At 32.8% G+C, this 12712-nt stretch overlaps 1 long non-coding RNA gene and 1 pseudogene across 4 annotated transcripts; both read right to left on the bottom strand.

Annotated features, from left to right (window-relative positions):
* Nucleotides 1-1410: 1410 nt before the first annotated feature.
* LOC113001904 (uncharacterized) lies at nt 1411-5115 on the bottom strand (annotated as a pseudogene).
* A 1382-nt stretch (nt 5116-6497) lies between these two features.
* On the bottom strand, nt 6498-12591 carry LOC102666138 (uncharacterized). Of its 4 annotated transcripts, XR_005892115.1 has the most exons (9): nt 12099-12591; nt 11897-12010; nt 11545-11612; nt 11416-11444; nt 11232-11316; nt 11042-11141; nt 9598-9752; nt 7785-7901; nt 6498-7203 (listed from the first exon to the last, which is right to left on the bottom strand). It is a non-coding gene; the product is annotated as an uncharacterized lncRNA (long non-coding RNA). The 4 variants fall into 4 exon arrangements; XR_001388837.3 differs by having other exon boundaries at nt 11416-11612; XR_005892114.1 differs by having other exon boundaries at nt 8089-9665; nt 11416-11612.
* Between the last annotated feature and the right edge of the window lie 121 nt (nt 12592-12712).

Below are 12712 nucleotides of genomic sequence, written 5' to 3'. Positions count from 1 at the left end.
AATAAATAAAGCCGAGAACCAAAAAAACCCTATCGATAATATATTCTAGGAATTAAATTTATTATCTCTATATTTTATAATTGATGATATGCAAGTAGCATTTTAATTTCGAACCTAAAATATTGAAAGTGCTTTTTATTTTATATGTTAGAGCTTGATGTTTTACAAAACTAATTTGATTCATCATATATATTTTATAGTGAGAGAATTAACTAATACTAGTGTAATTTTAATTTTACAATTACTAAATTCAATATTCAAATAGTAACTATATTTGAAGTTGTTTTAATGCTTCTTTGAATATAATAATTTTAGCATGTTTACTAAGTTATTGCTTAATCTTGTGTTGACACTCAATTTAACATGTTTAACTAAGTTAAAAACTATATAGAAGTGTCATGAACTTTTTGATTATATGGAAAAATATGTTAGTGTTTGTGCCTTTGTGGAAATGCCAAAGTGGTTCAACCTGTATCTCTTTCGAATTGAATCATCCCACCAAATTTTATAATTTTTAATAAATTTCAAAAAAATTTATTTTTATCTATTTTGCTCTCACACACAAGGAATAATTAAGAGTTCATTTGATTTTTCTTCTTACATGCTATTTATTGCAGGTTGTGGGAGCTGCTCTATAAAGCTTGTACTGAACACTTCATTTGAATGGACATTTTCATTTTCATAATAAAGACAAATGTAATTTCTGTACTATTATTGGATTTGTTGTGATGATGGAACCTAGTACTGTTGCTTGCCAATTATTTTGCTGTATTCTAAACTTTAGTCTGCCTTCTCTTGGTTTTGGAATGCACATGTGATTTTTTTTTCTTTTTCTTTTTTCTTCATTGTAGATTCACTCTTTGAAGTTTGTAATGAAGATTTCTTGCTTCTTTCCACTATAAATAATTGCAGTATCTTTGTTATTCGTTGGATTGATTTGTTGCGTTGCTGGAATCAACGATTTGTTACCAATTATTTTGACTATCCTCTTTTTGTTTTTTGTTTTTTTATCATGCAAAAACTAGAAAATTAGAAAAATGAACTGAGCATGAGAAACCAGGCTGTTTACAGAATCTATAATGAATGGTCGAAAGTCTATAAGAAAATAAAACAAAATCTTATAAAATGTGTTTGGATAGAGAATTTTAACCGAGAAAAGTAATTTATAAAAAATTTAAATTTTTTAATCTAAAAATTACTGTTTGGATGTTTTTTATGAATAATTTAAATTTTTAGAATTTTAAAACAAAATTTTAAACAACTAAAAATGAGAAATTTTAATTTTCTTCTAAAAGGTGAGAAATTGAAATTCTTTTCTTGATATAAGAGCTTTTCAAAATGTTCGTGTATTTCCTTTATCACCTTCATCCTCTCACCCACTTGAAAGTTCTCAAAATTATGTTATCGAATTCACGACTCTTCCCTCACGCTGATGATCATCTTTTTCGAGAAGCACTGTCCAAGCTCGCAGAGCGTCGATTGGATGCAGGCATAGGGGTACACGTAGAACTGCACCAGCCAGCCACGGGAGCCGCCATCATCGTCCATCAAGCAACGCAGGTGCTCGCCAGCGTAGAGGGTCTGGGTCATGTCTTGCGACTGAATGTTGTGGTCGAGTGTGGTGGTGATTGTCGTATCTTGGTTCCCTGTGAACTCCACATGCCACATAGTATTATTCTCTTTGGAAGTACACCAACTATATCTTCTTTGCATTCATTTTCTTTCATCCTCACATTTTAAATTTTTTTATCCAAATTAACACAAAATTTTGAAAATAAAAGAATTTCAATTAAAATATTTGAAATTGTTAGAATTTAAAATTTCTCAGGATTTTAAAGTCTCTTATCCAAACACACTCTAAAGTACTTCTTCCAGGAAATTCTAAGAACTACATTCGAGACCTGTGAATTTGCAAAGAGATTAAGTTAATATCTAAGAACAATATCTAGAGCATCCCCCTTTGCCTTTGGTCAATATATAGACCATCTATAAATAGATATTAATATATGGCATTATATTATGACAAACGCAAACCAATTTTCTAAGTAGGGGTAGGCATGGATTCGATTTTTACGAATCCAATCCATATCTACTTAAATGGATTGGATCTTAAATCTATATCCATATTTTTTAAAATACAATTCAGATTCAAGATCTAATCCATTTAAGTGGATGTGGATTTGGTCATATCTAATTTATATTCATTTAAATATTATAAGGATTTTTTTTACAAAAATTTAGTAATTAAACGCTAAAAAGAAAAAACTTAGCACCTGTCCATTTAAGAGCTATTTTCAACCGATTTAGGTCAAGACTATTTTCGATTAATCTTGGTTAGGGTATTTTCAGCCTACCTCAACGGGGGCAATTTCAGCTATAACATCGGACCAGACATTTTTAGATCGACATTAACTAAGACTATTTTTTGGCTGACGTCGATCAGTGCATTTTTGGTAGTCAAGGATGTTTTTGGCCGATCTTAGGTAGACTTGTTTTTTGGTTGAGGTCTTCTAGGGTTTTTAGTCAATGTTGGTCGGTGATATTAACCTGCAAATACTTAAAATTTTATTAAAAGTAATTCTTAAGGATTCATTAGGTGGGATGACGGAAGAAATGAAAAAGCAATCCATTTTATAGTGGTTTTGCCCTACATTACATCTGCCACATTTGAATTTATAATTAAATGTGTCTTTTTTCCAACCACAAAGTAAGGCTTTTGGTCGACATCGACTAGAATTTTTCAATCAACGTCGACCATGACTAGTTTTTGGCTGACATTGGTTAGGGTTTTTGTGGCGGGCATCGATAAGGTTTTTTTTGGCCGATGCCAGTCGTTGTTATCTTTTTGCCAACATTAGTCGGAACTATTTTATGGTCAACATTGGCTAGGTTTTTTTGCTGACGCTGGTTGAAACTATTTTTTTGTAGGCGCCAATCAGGGTTTGTTGGCCAATGTCAACCATGATTATTTCTTTTTGCCGACGTTGGCTAGGGATATTTTTTGTTGACATCAACTAGAGTTTTTTTTATCAACATCAATTGGAGGAATATTTTGGTCGACGTCAGCTAGGTTTTTTTGTTGTTGATGTTTTTCAATCGATGTTGACCAAAATAATCTCGACAAACATTGGCAAAAAAACCCCTACCTGATTACAACAAAAAAATAATCTCAATAGACATCGGCAAAAAAAATCCTAGCTGACGTCAACCAAAAAATGGGCTCGACTGATGTTGACTTAAAAAGCTTTGGACGACATCGGCCAAAAAATAGTCCTGACCAACGTTGGCTGAAAAAATCCTTACCGACATTAACTGAAAAATAGTCTCAACCGTTGACGACTTAAAAAGTCATCAATTGACGTCAGTCAAAATAACTCTAGACGATATTGATCAAAAAATAATTCCTGCTAAAGTTGGTAAAAAAAACTTAGCAGTCATCGTCCAAAAAATTGTATTGGATTTAAAAATCCAAACAAATATTTAATTCATATCCAATTAATTGGATTGGATATGGATTGGTTTTATATATTTGGATTTTTTTCACAACCCCAATTCTAAGGTTATTGGTTAAAAAACTTAAATAAAAATATTTTTATTGAGAAACAGAAAATTAAGTTGTCCATGATTTTTTTTACCGTCTCTTATAATTTATACAATAAATAATTTCTATTTTTCAATTCTTTAATTAATATTTTAAGAACATAGATTAGCCAGACCTCATATTATAATTTCGAACATTTATTAGAGCAACATTAATATATGATGGCATGAGGAAAAAGTACCTTAATATTACAGTCTTCGGATAGTGGCTAATGTGGGAACAGGGCGCAACTCAGTCATTAAATCCTGGTCCCACATGCTGACGAATAAGTACAAGTGGAATATGGTGGATAGTCGAATATTGTTTTCCTCCTTTTGCTGGATCAATGCTCTCTACTAATTCAGTTGGCATATCAGCAAAGCCAAGAAATTGAAGGTTTTCCAAGTCTTTGATATCCTGAGGTACAACCTTCATTTGGGGGTTATCCTTAAATCTGAAGTGTTCAAGACCAACCAAAGCTCCTTTGTCTATAGAGACAGATTTTAATCTGCTTAATCGAGTGAGATCCAGTAGTATCAACTTTTGAAATCCTATTTTAAAATGCAAAATTTCACCAATACATGCATTATCCCACATATTTAGGCGCCACAAATTTGGCAAGTCTTTTAGTGCGTCTGCTGAATCTTGTTCGAGCTTAGATAAACCAAGCCTTAACTTGACAAGATACTCAAGTTTTGGAATCCACTCGGGCAACTTTGTCACTCAAACTTTCAAATTCAAAACTCGTAGTAGCAATGGAGGTGTTACAAAATCCAAGTCAATGACTTCATCCTCAGCTATTGTATTAACATTGAGAGATTCAAGGTTGCATATTCTGTCTGCATACGCCTTATCCCTAACTTCCTTAACTTTTTCAACCTTTTGAGCTCTTCCAGAAGGTCTAATCCACCATGATCAGCATCCAAAAAGTAAAGCTTTTGTAATGATTTCAAGCAACTGATACCTTCTTGCATTTTCACACCCATTGTGATATCCAACATACAGTATTGTTATATTTTCTATAGTAGACTGGAAGAAGCCTTAGCTTTGTGAGGTTGTTTATCTCTCTTGGTAGCTCATGCTTTCTAAGTTCACCAACATACCAATGGATCTAGGAAGAACCTCTACGTTTGTGTGACTCAAGTTTAAGTACCTCATGCCCGTGAAAAATATTCCCCAAGTTATCAGGAACATTTTTCTACAAAGCACTTGCAAGATCAAGTACTATCAAAAGCATGAACATGGCATATCCTCAAGCTCATAAGGTTCAAATCTAAATGCCTTCTTGCAGAAGAGTTCCCATGCTTTGTTTGGAGGCAAATGTTGTAGTTTGTAAACATGAACAAGAAAGATCTCTTAAAATACTCTGCAAAGTGCATCATTCTAGTGGTGATTATGATTCTACCTCCTTTGTCATTATTAGGCAAGGCATGCTCAACCTCATCGCAAAATTTTTCTTCCCAGGCATCATCAAACAATACCAAATACCTCTTCGACTGAAGAAGGTATTGTCTCACTTTTGTAGCTAATGTCATTCATCTCATGTAGCCCTTTTGGAAGAGACTCATCATCAGCGTCCTTGCATAATTTTTGTATCATATCTACTAATAGCTCCTTCACAGTGTATGATTGACAAACTGTGATAAAAGAACGACAATCAGAGTGTCCTTTCACTTGTTGATTATTGAAAACATGTTTGGCAAGAGTTGATTTTCCAAGTCCACCCCTTCAGTTTCTTCAATAAAATTAGGAACCACTTTGGGTCCATGCCATTTAATTTTGCCATTAAATATGCTGATGATGTCAATTTTTTATCATCATTTTATGATATTTTGTAGCAGTTCAATTCTTTAGTTCTGCTTTGTATTTCACTAACACATAGGAGCAATTTTCTTTGTAGTTTTGGACGGGTAAAAATTATATAATCGCTTCTAATGTTCCCGCGCGCTAAAGATTTTCTAGCAGTTTTGACCGCTAAATAATGAACAACCACAAAATGACATAAAATAATAATAAAATATTAACAATATCAGCATTTGACAAAGAGAGATTATGGAGTAGGAACCAAAAGTGATAATGAAAAAAAAAAAAGTTCCAACACCTACTTGACCAAACAAAATTTAGATTAGAAACTAAAAATAAAAATTTTAAAAAGTTGAAGAGTTAAAAAGTCAATAGACTCTTAAATGATTATTAGAGGTTAAATTAGTATTTAAGTTTGTGCATTACACGTGATAAAATTCATTTACTTAGAGATAATTAAAATTGTAACAAATAAGTATTTTAAATATATTACTTAAAGATCAAAACAAATAATACAATAAGTTTATAGAAGTCATCAATTCATTTAAATAATGATATATCTCATCTCAAGATATCTCGAGCACCTTTAATATAAGTCTTTGGACAATGTTATTAATTGTTAGTGATATCTTTGTTCTAATGTTCAAACATTGATAATAAAAATATATCAAATAACAAATTCATCTTTTGATGTGACTTATGCAAAACCTCATAATTATCACATATAATTATCACACGTTTCAGCAACAACAAGTGTGCATGTAACGTGGTTAGATGACAATTTTCCTTTGGGCCAATCACCATTTATATAAATAATCACACCAAACACGTTAACATTTAACATTTCTCATGAACAATCTACACAAGAGAGGTTACTTTGGTGATATCTTGATTCGATTAGCTCGTTTAAATGTTAAATAATTAAAATGATATACCATAACTGAATTTTGAACATTGATGCACCAAATCCAAAATTAAAATGTTTCTTGAGTAAATTATTTTAATTTTATTTATTTATTTATTTTACAGTATATTAAAATAATAATCATGTTCAAAACACATAAAAGATGCATTTAAATTTATACTTATTATCCCACATGAAATAAGTACATGGTACTCGTAAAATGCATAACCCATTAATACATCACAAAATTTAACACATCAAGAAATTTGTATAGTGTTACTCTACATGAGTTACATTGATTTATTGTTACCAAGTATCATTTACTACTTGTGAATTTGTCATGTTTATAGCATGTAAATAACATTACAAAATCATTTTCATGTAACATATTCATATTGTCAATCATGCAATATACTCTACTGAACAATTGTCATATTAATTTAATGTTATCAATCATCCTTTATATCATTGTTCATTTCGTAGTAATGTGATAATATTATTTTGATTCCTCAAAACATTGTACCTAATGTGTGTGTCTTCTCTGAATTGTTCTCTTGCCACGGTAAACAGAAAACTATACTAGTTGCATTGCTCTCTACTCATGGGGACCACCCTAACCGCCGGCCATCAGTTACCCCAAAGTTGATAATTATAATTTGATCCCTCATCAAATTATAATATCACTAATGGTGGTATCTACAGTTAGTCTTTCATAACATATATGCCCTTAACCATACTTTTATATTTATTTGACCACTTTGATACTTTGCCTATTTATATAATGGTCCTAACTAGTTCAATCATGTGATATATGCATGTATGACCCCCCAAAATTGCTGCTTACACCGAGGAGATTTTTCCGTCGTCGTTCGCATCGAACCTTCAGGTCCTCTATTAGGGGGGCAACGCATGAGTTCTGCAACAACAGAGATGGTGATGGTGTCAAGGTCTTGGGGAGTTTCTTCTTCTTGTTAAGAAAAGATATGAAACTCGTGATTAACTTGAAAGTAGAAGGAGAATTGGAAAAGGGAAGGACAATGCCATTCATGATAAAAAAGACCAAACTTTATGATGTAATAGATCATTGACTTTGAAATAAGACAAGGAAAGGGAAAAGAAATTTTTATTTCATAGGCTAATATCTTAACAGTGCTACCTTCAACATTAACATGCAGTCTGCCAGTTATGAAACATGGTTAAATATCGCACTTCTTATATACACTTCTTATATACATCGATCATAACATTATCCCTTTGGGCAAAAGAGTGGGGGATATTTCTTCCTAATATAAGAATAAAGCCAGAGTGTGCCAATGGCTTAAAAGAAACTACAAAACTTTCAACATCATTGCATATCACCATTAAAAGTTCTGTCATGATGAGTACTACAAAGAGAGGTCATAGATACAATTCTATCCCATAATGGAAAAAGAGATATTTAGATTTGTCATCTCTTTTTCTAAGTGTATCCTACATGTAAGAAGTCTAGAATCTTACCTCTTCTAGGGGATCATAGTATATTCCGCTGTATGGAATTTCACCGGGAGCCTGTACAGCAAATTTAATCCAAGCAGGAATTGAGTCCTTGATTCCAGAGGGAGTATCCATGCGGATCTACAAATATATGCTTTTAGTTCACACTTCACAGAGAATACCCACAAGCTTAGTTCAAGATATCTAGAAAACATTTAACATGTATGATTTAACATGTATGATTATCCTAGCTGAGAAGTTGTACTTATTCTTTTGTAGAAGAGATATAATAAGAGAAAGAAAGTAGTCAAGGATATGATGTTCTCACCAACTAAAACACTTCCTTAGCTTTTTCACGATGGATGTGGTTTGCAAGAGCAATGCATACAATAGCAAAAAAATATCTGTAAGCTTGAAAATTATAGAGGACAATTTTTCAGATATCATACGTCACGTGCTTGTCTCTTCTTTACACATGCAAAGAATTTTATCTTCTTTCACAGTGTAATTCTTCATAAAAAGGGAAAACACAAATCAAAAGCAGTGAATGAGGGATCAGAACGTATATTTGGAAAAACCTTGTTATAAATATCACAGATATTTTAGGGGGTCCAAAATATCTCAGTACTTGATATTTATTTTCTCATTTCCTTATTTCCTTTTCTAGGCATAGTTGCTTACCCTATAAAAAGGATATTGGAGAATGTATTATACAAACAATATACAATTATTTTCCTTTCAGCTCCCTGATTATTTGATATAGAATTCATTACCCATACAAGTACTTAGATGCCAATGAAATGCAAAAGTTAGTTATTTGATAAAATAAGTATATATAAAAATAAGAGAAATGACACTTGTACAACCAAGAGAGAGAAAGAGAGATGTTTAAAATGTACTTAATGATGGGATGGAGAGACATGGACACAAAAATAATGTTGTATACCAGTCATGTATGTGTATCACCTCTTAAAACAAATATGAAGCTTATCCAAATCCAACAAAATAATATTTTGTTCAGGAAATGGTGGTGAACCATCCACATTGTTTGGCATGAATTGGTGGTGATTGATGGATTAAGTTGGCCAATTTTAGTATGGGGTGCCCAACCATACATGGGTTCAAACTATTGAGAGAAACCAAAGCCAGTCTTACATGGGCAATATTTAAAAGAGCCTTGATTGCAAGGTTTGGTATAAGAAAGGTTGAAAATCCCTATGAAAATTAGGTTGAGTTAAAGCAAATGGGAAATGTTGAGGACTACATAGAAGCCTTTGAATCTCTTCTTTACTTTCAAATGAGAAAACTACCAGAAGATAAGTATTTTGGTTATTTCCTTGGGGGACTTTAAACTGATATAAAACACATAATCCACAACTTTAAACCAAATACCCATTTGGATGTCAAGCAATTAGCATGAGATTTAGAAACAGAAAGGGGTGACTATTGTCCAGCAGTTGGAGGGAATTCATGGAAATTCAAAACTTGAAGCCAGGGAGGTGCTACAAGATTTTCAAAGGGTGACACAGGTTGGTACAATTGGGAGCACCAAGCTATAACTGCATCAAACAAAGGTGGTCATAACAGTGATAATGTTTTTGTATCTGTTTTCCCTCCATCCTCCAGATTCTTTCTTGCTCATTAGTTACTATCAGATAATGAACACTGCTAAAAACTCACATAAACTGCACCAATTTTAAAATAAAAAAGCCACAAAGTTTTCAATCATTCTCCAGATGTCTTTGGCAAGAAAACCATGTAAAAAGAAAGGTGTGTGACAACAAAAATTCAAAACTAATTACATTAACATATTCGATATGGAGTAGGAGAAAAGCACCTGTGTATCCTATGAGGTTATATCAGGAGTTTCAAGTTGATCTGTCAAGGATGCAGAGTTATCTTGATCTTGAGGAATAAGTACTTTATCAGATTGGGCAATCCCAGAAGACAAGGAATCAGAATCATGGGAAGATTTTAGAGCAAGGGTTTTACCTGAAAGAGGCCATAAATTATACCAGTAAGGTGTTTTAAAGCCAATCATGTAGAATTTAGTACCACAAACAATCTAGATTGAACTTTATGCTCATCTAATTCTAAAGTAAAATTAATATTATCACATTCTTTCCCTTTTCTATTTTTATTGTTATCACACCGATGTTTTAGTTTTTTTTTTTTTGCTCAGCCAAAATATAATTTAACATTAATGAGTACCAGAGGTACTGAAAAAATACAGGTTTTAGAGATAATACACATCTAGATTAGCTAGATGCATAATTATACAAGCTGAAAGATCCCACTGTAGTCTAATAGAACAGGGACTGTACTAGTTTCCTATATTCCTGTCCTAATAAAGCCAAATTTGAGATTTGAGGACCACTGATTGAAGTGAAGAGAGAAATTCTTTTCCAAGCCTCTTAGCCATGTTCATAGAAGAAACACTGCATCATCCATTAGTTTGTGAGCATTGAAAGTAGCATTTGAGAAAATGATGTTGTTCCTATGTTTCCAAATAGTATAAGTCAAAGCTAGACACTGATGTTTTAGTAATTTAAACTAATCAAATATCAATCGATAAATATGTACAGCCAGTTTCACAAGTCAAATGATGTCAATTTGACGCAATGATGGTTTGTTTAAACATAGCCATTCAGATTACAGATCATTTCCCTTTCATCATCAAACCTTGTACAGTTACGATCCAATCATTCAATTCATATTCTGAACATACAAAAAAGAGTAAAGTAATGGGATTCAAGTCATTCAACTACAAATTTTGCATGCAGTAATGTAATTAAAAGAAACATATATGAAAGGCGGATTACTTTCCCGTGCCTACAAGTCTACAACTCGATGGAACACATTTTGCCTATAGTGAGTCTAAAAGAATGACTTTATTACAATAGCTAATATTATAAATTCTTTCTGTAATTAATAAAATGCTGATGCAGAATTTCAAATGTTTGGTTTATCAGTTATACCAACCTACAGTGGCTTCACATACTATAAAATTATACGAATGCACAAATAATTCGGTGACAGAAAAAAATGACTCATATTATATTCTAATCGATATAATTATTACAACACCACCATTGGCATTTCACCTGGTAGCATACATTGTGCAAATTATGATTCTAATTAACAATGTAAAAACACAACCAAAGTTTACATCCTTCGCTTTATCTGCATGTGACTAATGAATTACGAAAATGCATATAAACCTTATAATTCATCCAATCAGAGTATAAACCCACAGTTCATCCAAAATATCCAAATTATACCTGAATCAACAGATGTAACAGCAGGCTGAAGATAATCTTGAAGAACTGGATCCTCAAGCAAAGGTGTAAAACTCATAGGCAACTAGTACAACATGACGACCTTCACAATGATAATGGTTACAATACAGTAAGATGCATATATTGAAAGCTATTAGGATGACAGCGAACAACAGTAATTTCAAATGCTTACCATTGAACTGGCCCACAGCTTGAAGAAGATTTGTCCCAAATTTAAGCATACCAGTCACATTAGTTGGCACCTGTGGTCCAGGATCCTGATTAACAAAATGACAGAGATAGAAGTTGATGTCATACCCAAGAAAAAAATTCCAAACTAAAATGTTTAAGAATGTAAGAACAAATATACAACAGACCATTTGAACATTAGTCCTATTGAGTACTCCTTTTCCATTGAGGAGAAAACGACAACATATACAATAAAAGTCAGTCAACATCAATGTAGACCCCCTCCACTCATTTAAAATGTTTAAAAGCAACCATACTTCACTTGCTGAGGATTTATGAGGCATGCTGATGTCTCAATGTTATCTGTTTGTGCCACCAATAAAAACTGCAGTTGAAGAATGCAATATAACTTAGAACAAAAACCAAAAAGAGAAAAAAAAATAACAACAGGGGTACGTATTCAAATTACAAATTAAAAAATCAAGTTTAAATCGGAAGATAATAAGCTTTGATACCATCTTGAAATATGAGGAGAGAAGAATAATTAAGAACCTAATAAAAGATTAGATATTTCTCTGTAACTAAATTTGAATAATTAAGAACCTAATACATTTCTTTCCAAATATTGTGAAAGACACGTGAAGAAACAGATAGCAAGGAAAAAAATACCCTTCCATATGCATTGTAATCAAGGGAACTCCCAAGAAGGTCGGCCATGTCTTTCTTGAGAAATCTCCGCACCGCGCTCCTTTTCTTGCATTTGTTAACTTCAACCGCGATTTGCTGTTTCACATTTTAATTTCATCATCATTATTGTTATTTTAAGAAGAAAATAAAAAAGGAAAGGAGGGAAACAGAGAAGGTTTATTACCACTTGGAATAGAATTTGGGCGCATCGAACATTTTCACTCCCGAGAATCCGAATATACGAAGCTGAAAAAGTGAAAAATGGGTTCTTGCAGAGAGGGTATGTTCTTGTGAAATCAAGAATGCAGAGACTCTTGTGAGGAATGGAATGGAACTGAAGAAGAAAGAGTTGCTTTATCAGCAAGAAAGGATGTAGAGAGAGAGAAATGGGAGCAATAAAAAGGTATGTGAAAATGGTAAGGAGGAGAAGGTAGTAATGCGAGAAAAAGAGACAGAGAGAAAGGGTCACTGCAGATTGAATATCTATGAATTCGCTAGATGAAAAGAAAGAAAGAAGCAAAGGCACGTAAGAGAGTGTTGTTCCTTTGCCACGAGCCACAAAAGATATAAAGGGAACCCTTTCCCTTTGTTGTAGTGCGCAATCAGTAGCAGAGTAATTGATTCCTAAGCCCAATCAAAATAAAAGGTTGTAAAGAACCAGAGTCTCCAATGTCCAAGATTCCCGCATTTCCAAGTCCATAAAAAGGATCAGGCACCGCCTTGCGGAGTCGAAAAAGAATATTCAAGAACCACACTCCTGAAGTAGTAGTTAATTGGAGGTTGCTAGGTGCATTTAGT

Source organism: Glycine max, chromosome 6, assembly GCF_000004515.6.
Source record: "Glycine max cultivar Williams 82 chromosome 6, Glycine_max_v4.0, whole genome shotgun sequence".
Lineage (NCBI taxonomy): Eukaryota > Viridiplantae > Streptophyta > Magnoliopsida > Fabales > Fabaceae > Glycine > Glycine max.
This window is presented reverse-complemented; position numbering and strand designations above follow the sequence as displayed.